The sequence below is a fragment of the Myotis brandtii genome, unplaced genomic scaffold (genome assembly GCF_000412655.1).
Source record: "Myotis brandtii unplaced genomic scaffold, ASM41265v1 scaffold46, whole genome shotgun sequence".
NCBI classification, from domain to species: Eukaryota; Metazoa; Chordata; class Mammalia; order Chiroptera; family Vespertilionidae; genus Myotis; species Myotis brandtii.
Genome location: NW_005367587.1, coordinates 327,071 through 337,589, shown reverse-complemented (window position 1 = coordinate 337,589; position 10,519 = coordinate 327,071). Strand labels below are relative to the sequence as shown.

Sequence of the window (10,519 nt, the reverse complement as noted above, 5' to 3'; positions counted from 1 at the left end):
TAGGAAGGTCTGGGAGACCTTTAATCTGTGTTTCTCTAGTCATACTCACTCTCCCAGGTAATTTCTATACATTTGGTTACTCCTGGCTACAGCATATAGCAACTTGGTAAAACTTCCTAGAACAAGCATGTCAAACTCAAAGGCTAACACGGGCCAAATAAACAAGGTTTAAGTATATGTGGGCTGCAAAAAAAAAAAAAAAGCTGCTATTTTCATAGAAATGTAGGTTTATTTTGATAGAGACATGCTGAATACAAAGGGCTGAAATAAATGAGTAATCATTAACATGAAATAATAGAACATTTTAATAAAATTAATTATTTTTCTTGAACATTAACTAAGACACTGAATAACTGCACAAATTAATAAGCGTAACACAAAGAAACCTATTTTTCTTGTTCTACAAAAGCAAAATATTTCCTGTTGAGCACACCAAACAAGTCAGTACAAGACTAATGACATGGCAATCGGCTGCTAAAATACTCGCTGCTAGTATTAGTGGAGAGTAATGGTGCGCCTACGCGTAAGGCGCGTAAGGGAAATGAATGCAACATGATTATAGTAATCAGTCATCAGCAAACTTTGTAGTTCATTATTAATAATCTATACTAATAAAAAGGTAATTTGCTAATTAGACCGGATAGACTGAACATCTTCTGGTTGTCCGGTCCTCCTTCTGGACAAAGCCATGGTGGTGGGGGCCGAGGCAGAAGCGGTTAGAGGTGATCAGGCTGGCAAGTGAGCAGTTAGGGGTGATCATGCTGGCAGGCAGAGTGGTTAGGGGCGATCAGGCAGGTAGGAAGAGGGGTTAGGGGAGATCAGGCAGGCAGGCAGAGGGGTTAGGGGCGATCAGGCAGGCAGAGGGGTTAGGGCGGTCAGGCAGGCAGGCAGAGTGGTTAGGGCAATCAGGCAGGCAAGCAAGTGAGCTGTTAGGAGCCAGCAGTCCCGGATTGCAAGAAGGATGTCCGACTGACTAAACCAGCAGTCAGACATCCCTGAAGGGGTCCCAGATTGGAGAGGGTGCCAGCCGGGCTGAGGGATTCCCCCTCCCCTATGCATGAATTCCGTGCACTGGGCCTCTAGTTATGTATAACAGGATATTGTAAAAAATAAGTTATGAAATTTCTATTGAAACTTTTCTTACATACCGTTATATTGGCTGGGCCACAAACATATTCGTTGTAGGCTGTGAGTTTGACATGCTTGTCCTAGACACAATGAGCAGTAGAATTGAAAGAGCTTTTTCTCCTCCTCCCTTTAGGGTTACTAACCTAGAATTCCTGGATGACTTTCATGGAGTCTGGGAGCTCCTTGAAACTGGGTGTTTTGGGGGAGTTTCTAAGGAAAGGATTCTCACTGAGATCTTTATCACTATTACCCTAAACATTACATAAATTGGAATCAGAATTGACTGATATTTAAGTTACAATTAATAATACTTTTAGTTCCTTGGAGATTGATAGTATATAATAATTTCCACTTGGAAATCACGAAACTAAGATTAGACTTCCACAGTCACCCCCTCTCTGTTCTTGCCTCTTTCACCATGTTTCAAGGTCCTCATTCCTCTGGGCTTTGCAGTTACATATTCTTTGCTAGATATTTATACTTGGAACCTAGCATGCTCAATGCAAATGTTTTTAATCTTATGCAAAACTATTATAGATAATTCTTTGCATTCCAGATGAAAACAACTTGCAGACATATAAGGTGAATATCACTTAGGCAGAAAGGATGCATATCAATAAAATCACAATTTGAACTGAACAAAAATAAACCTATAGAGATTAATATATAGTCTCAAAATTGCCTAGCAGATTGCAATTCAATCAAGAAGTTGGAGCCTTTTGACGTTTATGAACATTTATGAATTGTATAAGAACTCTGAGATTAAATATTTAGCCTTAATATTAAAATTGGGATAGGTATTATTGTTTTTCATTAATATATAAAGACAACAATTATATCCAATAAAATCTTTTATTTCACTTTCCTTGAATTTGTCTTAGACTGTGACATAACACACTGATTTTTCTTTCCATCTTGGATTCCTGTCATGGACAGCCTGTGTGTCATTTGACATCCAGAAAAAGTTTTGTTTTATTCCAGGCCTTGGATTTATTAGTCAATCTGGGTACAATTTACATTGATCTCTTCTGATCACATCAAAAAATTAATTTTGATTGATTAACTTTTATGAAAAAAATGCTCCTTGAAATTTAGAAAGGGTTATTATGTGCTTAGATATAAGAACATAAATACAAAGTACAATTTAAAAATAGCATATTGTATTATTTGGAGTTATTGAGTTTATAACATGCAACAGAAAAACGATAAGCAAGCATATTTCATAGATAACCACTAATCATATTTTTTGTCTTTCTCTTCAAAGCAAGCTCAAAAAAAATTGGGGGAGAGGGAGGAAAAAGAAGGAAGGGAGGGAGGGAGAAGAAGGAGAAAGGAAGGAGGGAGGGAGGGAAAGGAAAATATTTTAAAAGATGCACCCTACAATGGTCTAGGATCCTGGCTTGCAGAAGAGACTAGAATTTAATAAAACTTAGAGTTTTGAAGACTTTGAAGATTAGTCAGTCATATATGATATACATTTCAGGTTTGTATGTACTTTCAATGAATCATAAATAATCTAATTATCTTGCTTAAAATTTTAATTGGACTCATCAATTTTGTGAAACACTTTGAAAGTATTGTAAACCCCAACTTCTCTTCGCATACGTTATGCCTGGATTTTCATCTTAGCCCTTCTTGTCCATGGAGCGCAACATCACCTTACACTTGCATGTGCATGGACAGGGTTTCACCTTGGAAATAAAGAAGAAACTCTCTCTTTGGAGGAACTTCTGCAATCGGCATTTGTCCAGAAAATGTGCTGAGAAGTGAAATCTCTTTGATTGCCATTTTTCTGCTTTAGCCTTATTCTATGCTGAGTTGTCTAATCAGACCCTTCTTGATCTCTTTTAATATGGTTTGTTTTGCATATTTCTGGAAGCCTTATGTGAAGTAGTTAAAATCATGGTGTCAGAGAGACAAGAATGCAATCAGTGTTAAGTCCTTGATACATTTGAGTGGGATGGAGGTGGGGATACCTACTTTGTTTTCTCAGCATCCTTGTTTGGTTTATTAATTTCTCATGGATCTTCTGTTACTTCAATCTTATTCTTCTGTAAGAGAAGCTATCAAAACAATGGTGAGCAGATCAGTCCCTATAGCTTATTTGGCTTGTGAGTTGAAGATTAAAAAGGGGAATTATTAAATTTGAAATAAGGAATGAGAAACTGTTTAGGTCAACTCCCCCAAACCTAAAGTTGTCATCATTAGAGATATGTTTTGGGAGACAGATGTATTATCTTAATATAATTTTTTCAGAGGGGACATTGCTTGGCTGGTGAGACGTACAGGAGGCAGTACCAAGTCCTCAGCCAGCACCAACCCAGGTCCTCAATTGAGGTTGACAACACATGGAAGTGGTGAATTTGTCCAGAGAATCTTCTGGGCACTGAATATGTCGCTAGTGTGATAGAAGAACTAAACATTTACGTTTTCATTAAATTGTAATTAATTATTTAAATAAATAAATGTGGCTAGTGGCTACTCTAGTGCACAGCACAACCCTACAAAATACTCATATGATTCAGATCAGAATGAAGGTCACGAAGAATGAGATTGGCACTTCTTGGGGTGGGGAGTACTGTGTTGGTCGGAGAACAGAAGGTCACACCTTTGGAAAATGTTATGAAGTTGGATCTCCTTCTTTGGGCTCCTGCAGCTCATCCTTTAGGAGCAACCATCCCTGTCTATACAGTATTTAGATTTGCTTTCCTTCTCCCCATAGTACCATTGGGTTAATTTTTAATTCCTTGTTTTTTCTTTGATTTTCAGTTCCTTGACCATCAGTCTGCAGCCTGCCCCTTCTCTGTATGTAAGTAGAAGTGGTTTCTTTATTTTTCAAAACAGTGTCAGATGTGGGAAATTTGGATCTTTCTTAGCATGTTATCCAGTTGACTTCGTTGTGGTTTTCGGCGCTTCTTCAGCATGCATTAGATTGTTCTGTGTTTGGAGTCGATGCTGTTGTGGGGGTAGCAGTTGCCATCCATGAGGGGCCTGAAAAGACCAGTGGCCCCAGCGACTGGACTTCTGTAAAGACTGCTCTTTACTCTGTCACAGCTGCTGTTTGCAAAAGTCACTGCTCCTCAACACTGTAGCTCACATTCTTCAGCCAGATACCCGCAACAACTAGGCTGTTGCTCCACTGTCGGTCAATGGCCAATTATGTATTCTTCAGTTATACACCCTCCCCTAGGTTCAAAGTTGTTGTTGTTGTTGTTGTTTAAATATGTTTTCTATTGATTTTAGAGAGAAAGGAAGGGAGAGGGAAAGAGAGATAGAAACATAGATGAGAGAAAAACTTTGATTGTCTGCCTCCTGCACAGCCCCCACTGGGGATCGAGCCTGAAACCCCAGGCATGTGCCCTGACCGAGAATTGAACCTGCGACCTCCTGGTACGTGGGACAGCGCTCAATCCACCGAGCCACACTGGCCAGGTGGTTCAATTGTTTTTAATTTCAGCTTCTAGATCAGAGCTTTCATTTATTGACCAAATTTCTAATATCCTTTTACTAAGAAGTACAAGACTTCAACCATTTAGGTAAAATTATATGTGAAATTATAAAGTTCAGGAAAAGAAATGGAGAGAGAAATCCCGGATTACATGCACCAGGAGGTTTATAAAAGGTGCCATTCTGTTGTAGAAAAGATGCAGGTCATTTGGAGAGAAAAAAACAACTTGATTGCAGATGCTACCATAGTAATATTTATTATTTGAAGCCCAAACTAGGCTGCACTGAATGATTTTGGATACATTTTACTTTGAGCTGCTTGAAAGAGGTTCTGGGGCAATGAACCTAAATAATTAAAGTCACTGCATGAGACCCCACCCAAGAGATGCTACAAGTAGTGGCATCACCTTCTGTGATAAGTAATCATTTATTTATTTAAATAAGCAATTTCTTCCAGCTGTTTCCCACTCTTCGGTGAGCACAGCTGGTTCCTTATTCACAACATCCTATCTTACCTCACTGAGTCCTCACTCCCAGGTATTTCTGGTGTTATAATCATTTGCACAGAAGGGGGGTTCCCGTGGCTCTTTCGCTTGTGTGTGGCTTCCAGTAATATTCTTAGAAGCTAGTTAAATATATTTAGGGGAGCAGAATCCTCCAAAGGATGCCCAGGCGAAAGTCTAAACTGACAGTTATTTGACAGAGAAAGGAGATTGATTAAACTCCCGGAAGACTGGTGCTGTGCATAATGCATTTATGCAGCAGGGGTGGGTCCTCCCTGCCCTGACAGTCTTGTTGTTTCCTGTTCTCGGTGTTGACAGAGTGGGTCTGTCAGTGCTTCAGAGGGTGTCAATGTACGTGCTGATGGTTACCACTTTATGTCTCTGCATCCCTGCCCCAGCTACCTCGCACTGCCTATTTCTAGTCCTCTGGCTGGCAAATCATTTTTGTTACAGTTCTTTGTGTAAAAACAGTTCACATAATAGCTCTGTGTTAGACAAGGCATTAATCCTCACATCACCGGGATGAGTCAGCACAGTGCACTCCTGCCCGCATGGCTCAGCTATTATGACGTCAGCACTGTAGAGCAAGCCTCAGACACAACAGTACAGGGGACTGAAGGCCTGTGTCACGGATTAGAGATCAAGAGGGAGACCTTGGAGATAAAAAATGTAATTGAAAGGCTGTCTCTGGCTCATAGGAAAATGTGAAAGTGATTCTATGCTATGTCAACCATCAGCTGAGCAGCTTGTAGAGAGATCCTAGTTTTTAACTAGAAATGAGGCTGGAGAATGACCTGTAATGGGCTTATAAATCATTCATGTACCCACTAACCTGGTCTTACCCCTGGGCCAATCTTCATGCTCGCAGGGATTGTTCCAAATCCTGAGGCCTGCCTTTATCTCAAGGGTGGCAGGGCCTGTGACAGTCCTGTTGTCCTCAAGTGCCCCACAGACACTGCTGATGGCTCCAGAGGTGGTGTCCCAGATGCCCATCAAAGGGAAAGGAAAGGTTCCTGGAAATAGATCAGAGCATTCTCTCCCCAGTGCTTCCAGCTCCTGGGGTCTCTGCAATGGCCTCCTTCAGACAGGGGTTAAGTTCTGCCTGCTTGACCTTCTCTTCTTGGCACTGCTGTTAGTCCAAAGTCCTAATCTGGATGTGACACGGATTTCAATAGAATAAATAGGTTCCAGATGTTCCCCCGAGAGTTTTCCATTTCATCATTATTTAGCAGAAATGAGGCAGAGCCCTCGATAACCTACCCTGCTGCCTGAAAGCAGGTATCACAGACCTGCCCTATTTGGGAAACCGGTTCTTACACGTTAGGCCTCCATGCAGTTCATACCCTGATCATTCTCTGAATAATACCTATTAATACTAAGTGTTGAAGAAGCAGAAAATTCACTGCTTTAGTGACATTCTCTGTTAACAAGACATTCTCCCTCCTACCATCTACCTCTCCCTCTTACAATCCCCCTGTGATAACCTTCAGAAAGTACCTTACTTCTGGGATCTTCTAGCTTCATTAGATTGCTAAGAGGCTCCAAACATGCCTATAGAAGCTAATACTACTGCTTGGTTTGTAATTATCATGCACAGCTCTTTATTCAGTTTTTAGTCAACAAACATTTATGGGAAGCTAGTCACTAGGCTTGATACCTGGAACTCCAAAATAAATAAAAAGTGCTGCCTGTTGTTAGAAATCTCAGAGTATGGTAGCGGAGATAAATAGTAAACAAAGGCTATACCGTATGGTAGAAGCTGAGATGGAGGTATATACAAGATGTAGCGAGGGTTATGAGAAAGGAATGCCTACATACATGTAAAGAGGTACTCAAGCTGGCCCTTAAAGTCTGAAGAATGAATTACAGTTTCCTAGGTGGATGTAGAGGAGGGGAAAGCAGAAGAGGATCATAATTAGGAAAAAAGTGAAAGCATTTGCAAAGTCAGGAGGCGTCGAACAGCAGCAAGCTGCAGAGGACAGTGGTTAGTGTGGAGGAACATGTGGTGGGAAGAGGAGCCTGGAGACAAATCTGAAAGTGGGAGGAGGCAGATCTCAGAAGGCCTGCCTGGTCTGCTGTGCACAGGAAGGAGTCTAGACTTGACGTTGAAGGCTTCAGGAGCCTGTGAAGAATTGTAACCAGATTTGTATTTTAGAAAAAAAAAAATGCTCTGCCCTCACTGGTGTGGCTCAGTTGGTGGGAATATTGGCTGTGTACACAGAAAGGTGGTGGGTTTGGTTCCCAGTCAGGGCACTTACCTAGGTTGCAAGTTTGATCCCCGGTTGGGGAGTGTATAGGAGGCAACTGATCGATGTTTCTCTCTCTCTCTTTTTCTCTCTCCCTCTCCCTCTCCCTTCCTCTCTCTAAAATAAATAAATAATAAAAATGAAAAAGAGCGCTCTGGTAATGGCAGAGGTAGTTGACTGAAAAAAAAGGAGACCAGGTCAAAGGTGAAGACTAAGGGCTGAACTGTGCAGTGGGGGTGGGAGTGGAGAGGAGAGCCCATATGGTAGTGTTGATATAGGCATTGGCATTGCATAATGCCAGCATATCTTGGCCCAATGCAAAGTCCTTGCCTTCTAAGGGAAAGAATGATGTATTGTGTGGGGCCAAATTTCAGATCAAAGTATATCTTCATGGGAGCTTCACCAGAGAGCTCAGTGTAAATCTGACCTCACTCTGAGCTGCTTGCCTACTAGTCTCCAGGGATGTGTGACTCCTTCTCCCCTAGTGGACTTGGGGGTGGAGCAGGCAGATATGGAGAAGCCATTCCCAGTGTCCTGCTTTTCTCATCTTTCATCTGAAAATGAAACCATTTCTTAAGAATGTGCCCCTAAAGTCAGTCAATGCCCCAATCTTCTATCATTTTCCCTTTGCTGTCTTTTTTAAGCAGAAGTTTCAAGCCATTGAGCTGAATTCCAACTTATGCACAGCCGGGTGTTGAAACAATTCAGTATATTCATTCCTGCTTTCTGAATTAGAGTTCACCATAAGTGTGCTTTTCTCTTGTTCACTTTGGGCTGCCAGGACAGTTTAAAGGAAATTTTCAACAGCTTTTGTTTCATGTACCACGTTCTCTTTTGCAAATGGGAGTGTATATGTGGGTATGTTTAAGTCTTCTCTGTGATGCTGTCTGGAGAAAGGGTTGAGAAGATGAGCAAGACAAGGACTGGGGACCCACAGAAAGCTCAGGTCCTTTCAGTGACCTGAGTGCAGAATGTAGGCTGGTGATCAGATGGTCAATTATGTGTTTGTCAAAACACAGTGGGCCGCATTCCAGACTGCCAGCTTTGGAGGCCCAGCTTCTGCCAACCAAATGTCATCTGGGAACATGCAACACTGGGCACTGTGAAGGAGTTTGAAATAGACCATGCCACAGCCAACCTACTGCCAGTCTTATAGCACCAATATGGCATGCACAGCCGGGCCCCATGTTTCAGAGCTCAGGAATTTGCTGCACTAAATTCAGGAGGTCAGATGGGTTCATGTTTTCAAAGCCTATGTTCTCTGCTTTGAACATTGTGACTTGCTCCTCAGCAATTTCCAAGGGATTTTTCCAGTCACATCTCTGTGGAAACCACTCTTTTTGTGATGGTTATGAAAGCCTTGTAAATGTCCCTTAGGAGAGAAAAAAAATAAACTTGCTCTGACAATGACTGTGATTCCAACAGAGAGATTCCAACCCTTAGGAAATTACATGAAAGGTGCATAGCTTTTAAAATACCAGGAACCACCTTGGCAACTTATAAAAAGCAGAAGGGCTTTGCCTATTTTATAAAGTGATTTGCATATACCTGCATAAATAATGTCCCCACCTGTACTTTCATGCATTTAGGTTGAATAAATTAAATGCAGTGATCTTTAAAACATTCACTGTCTTTCATTCTCAGATACCATTTTCAAGACCCTTCCTTCTTATTTTTTTTCATGTGGTAGTAGTAGGGGCTATTTTTTCAATATGTCAGCTATTTCAGAGAATCCAAACACTTTGAAGACCAGTTTACCATGCCAGGAGCATTGCCTGCCTCTGCTTACATTTCTCTCAGCCTTTCTACCTAAGACCATGGCTTCCATATGCTTTTCATAAAGGAAAACGGGGATGTGTATTACTAAGATGAAACACAGCATAAGAGAGAATTAAGCTCCACTATCTATATGTGTATCCGGACTTGCATTGATTCACATCTCAGGGGCACACTCCTATTAAGCTTTTCTTTATTTGTCACTGCCACCACCCCTTCAAGAACCATCCAGCCACTAAGTCATGTCAGTTGTAACATGGGCCTTCAAATCAAAGCCTGGTCAGTGGGCCAGCCTCAAGCACAATCATCCCATAAGATATTATTGAGTACTAACTATATACAAAGAATCATTAGTGGGGGGTTAAAACAGAATCTAGATTACTGCCCTTGCTTGCTCTTAAGGAAGTTAAAATTGAATTAGGAAAAGAAGTCATACCTTTGAGTATTCTATAGGTGTATAAGACAATAAGTGACAATTCCAAAAGGAATGATACAGTCCAGTAAGTACTGTAGAATTTATTCATGAAAGAGCCTTGAGGGCTGGAAAGCTTCATGTAAAATGTGATTGAGCTGGGTCTTGGAAAATGGCTAGAATGTAAAAAAGATGAAGAGCAAAAGAAAGGTATTTCAAGCCAAAGTACACACCTAAGTGTTGGAATTATTGAGGGGATCCAATAAATAGTATTGCTCTTCTCCACTCAAATTCTAAACCCATTGAAAAATAAGATAAAATAACTGATGGCGCCTGGCTGGTGTTGCTCAGTGGTTGAGGATTGACCCATGAACCAAAAGGTGGCTGGTTCGTTTCCTGGCCCGAGCACATGCCCAGTATGTGGGATCAATCCCCAGTAGGTGGCGTGCAGGAGGCTGCCGATTGATGTTTCTATCTCTCTATCCCTCTAACTTTCTTTATCTAAAAATCAATAACAATATATTTTAAAAGAAAAAAGAAGAACTAAAAGTTTTTATAAAGGCCAGGTTGAAGAATGTAGCTTAATTTGAGTAGTAAAACAGACTTGCTGACTCCCTTCCCTTCTATCTAAATATTGGAAAAACCTGTCCAAAGGAAAATTTAGATCCGTATAAGAGCAACACTTTTCCGGGTCACTAACTTTAACTAGTTTTAGTTGGAAAAGAAGGAGAAAGAGGCTAAATTTCTGCGTTTATAAACTTTGATAGATCAGTTCCACCTAACTCAGAAACATAGATGACATGCTGTCTCACCAACAGGGTGATTTTCCTCCATCGGGAACTATAAGGATTGAGGCAAGAGACAAGGTGTGTTTAGAAAACTTCTTCTGGAAATGAGGAGTCGGGAAGAGGCATTACTACCAACTCTATGTCCCACAGGCTGGAGAACAAGAGGAGAAAGTGCTGAGTGAAATGAAACTCAGAGCCAGAGCCAAGAGGCCAAATGAG

At 41.1% G+C, this 10,519-nt stretch overlaps 1 protein-coding gene across 13 annotated transcripts in view; it reads left to right on the top strand.

The window, feature by feature from the left end:
- The window catches only part of ZBTB20 (zinc finger and BTB domain containing 20), an 853,596-nt gene that overhangs the window by 641,951 nt on the left and 201,126 nt on the right, over window positions 1–10,519 (top strand). For 12 of the 13 annotated variants that reach the window (XM_014546952.1, XM_014546953.1, XM_014546954.1 and 9 more), the window contains one exon: window positions 3,898–3,937. The exons of the other annotated variant lie outside the window; for it this stretch is intronic. The gene's annotated coding sequence lies outside the window, so the exon portion shown is untranslated. The remainder of the gene's footprint in view (window positions 1–3,897; window positions 3,938–10,519) is intronic. 13 annotated transcript variants of the gene reach the window in all.